Source organism: Scyliorhinus torazame, unplaced genomic scaffold (assembly GCF_047496885.1).
Source record: "Scyliorhinus torazame isolate Kashiwa2021f unplaced genomic scaffold, sScyTor2.1 scaffold_68, whole genome shotgun sequence".
Lineage (NCBI taxonomy): Eukaryota > Metazoa > Chordata > Chondrichthyes > Carcharhiniformes > Scyliorhinidae > Scyliorhinus > Scyliorhinus torazame.
The window spans coordinates 432,237-434,749 of NW_027307795.1; positions in this window are offsets into that span (position 1 = coordinate 432,237).

Below are 2,513 nucleotides of genomic sequence, written 5' to 3' on the forward strand. Positions count from 1 at the left end.
TGGCCATTGTGAACTGACATGCAATGGCCATTGTAAACTGACATAAAATGGCCATTGTGAACTGACATAAAATGGCCACCGTGAACTGACACAAAATGGCCATTGCAAACTGAGAAAAAATGGCCATTGTGAACTGACATACAATGGCCATTGTGAACTGACATACAATGGCCACAATGAACTGACATAAAATGGCCACCGTGAACTGACATAAAATGGCCCCCGTGAACCGACATGAACTGGCCACCGCAACTGAGATAAAATGGCCATTGCAAACTGACATAAAATGGCCATTGTGAACTGACATGCAATGGCCATTGTAAACTGACATACAATGGCCACCGTGAACTGACACAAAATGGCCACCGTGAACTGACAGAAAATGGCCCCCGTGAACCGACATGAACTGGCCACCGCAACTGAGATAAAATGGCCATTGCAAACTGACATAAAATGGCCATTGTGAACTGACATGCAATGGCCATTGTAAACTGACATACAATGGCCACCGTGAACTGACACAAAATGGCCACCGTCAACTGAGAAAAAATGGCCATTGCAAATTGACATAAAATGGCCATTATGAACTGACACACAATGGCCATTGTGAACTGACATACAATGGCCACCATGAACAGACATAAAATGGCCACCGTGAACTGACAGAAAATGGCCCCCGTGAACCGACATGAACTGGCCACCGCAACTGAGATAAAATGGCCATTGCAAACTGACATAAAATGGCCATTGTGAACTGACATGCAATGGCCATTGTAAACTGACATACAATGGCCACCGTGAACTGACATAAAATGGCCCCCATGAACTGACATAAAATGGCCAATGTGAACTGACATAAAATGGCCATTGTGAACTGACATAAATGGCCAATGTGAACTGACATACAATGGCTACCGTGAACTGACATAAAATGGCCATTCTGAACTGACATACATTGGCCATTGGGACCTGACATAAAATGGCCCCCGTGAACTGACATTAACTGTCCATTGTGAACTGACATAAAATGGCCATTGCGACCTGACATGAACTGTCCATTGTTAACTGACATAAAATGGCTATTGTGAACTGACATAAAATGACTCCCGTGAACCGACATAAAATGGCCACCGTGAACTGAAATACAATGGCCATTATGAACTGACATACTAATGGCTACCGCGAACTGATGTAAAATGTCCACCGTGAACTGACATAAAATGGCCCCCGTGAACTGACATAAAATGGCCGACTGCTGGTTGTGGATTTTGTTTTGGCAGAGTCCCAGAGAGAGACGGAGAGACGAAGAGGCCGAGAGAGATGGAGAGGGGAGAACAGCCTCCCCCCACCGAGAGAGATGGAGAAGGGGAATCCCCTCCCCCACCGAGAGAGATGGAGAGGAGCACCCCCCCCCCCACCGAGCGAGATGGAGAAGGGGTACCCACCCCCCACAGAGAGAGATGGAGTTGGTGGAACCCCCCCCTCCCCCACCGAGAGATATGGAGAAGGAGACCCCCCCCCCACAAAGCGAGATGGAGAAGGGGGAACCCCCCCCCCCACCGGGAGAGAGATGGAGAGGGTGGAACCCCCCCCCCCCACCGGGAGAGATGGAGAGGGTAAATCCCCCCCCCACCGGGAGAGATGGAGAGGGGGGAAATCCCCTTCCACCGAGAGAGATGGAGAGGCGGTCCCCCCCACCGAGAGAGATGGAGAGGGTGGACCCCCTCTCCCCCGCCGAGAGAGATGGAGAGGCGGTCCCCCCCACCGAGAGAGAGGGAGAGGGGGGAACCCTGCCCCCACCGAGAGAGAGGGAGAGGGTGGACCCCCCCCCCGCTGAGAGAGAACGCGAGGGCGACCCCCCCCCCCACCGAGAGAGATGGAGAGGGGGGACTCCCCCAGCGAGAGAGATGGAGAGGGGGACCCCCCCACCGAGAGAGATGGAGAGGCGGGAACCCCCACACCCACCGAGAGAGATGGAGAGGGGGGAACTCCCCCTCCACCGAGAGAGATGGAGAGGGTGGACCCCCCCCGCCGAGAGAGATGGAGAGGGGGTCCCCCCTCCACCGAGAGAGATGGAGAGGGGGGAACCTTGCCCCCACCGAGAGAGATGGAGAGGGGGGACTCCCCCAAAGAGAGAGATGGAGAGGGGGGACTCCCCCACCGAGAGAGATGGAGAGGCGGGAACACCCCACCCACCGAGAGAGATGGGGAGGGGGGACCCTTCCCCCCCCCCCACCCCCACCGAGACGGAGAGGAATACTGCAGGGGATGGGCACAATGGAAATGTGGAGCTTGTTCAAGGAACAGCTACTGCGTGTCCTTGATAAGTATGTACCTGTCAGGCAGGGAGGAAGTGGTTGAGCAAGGGAACCGTGATTTACTAAGGCAGTTGAAACACTTGTCTAGAGGAAGAAGGAAGGAGGCTTATGTAAAGATGAGACATGAAGGTTCAGTAAGGGCGCTCGAGAGTTACAAGTTAGCTAGGAAGGACCTAAAGAGGGAGCTAAGAAGAG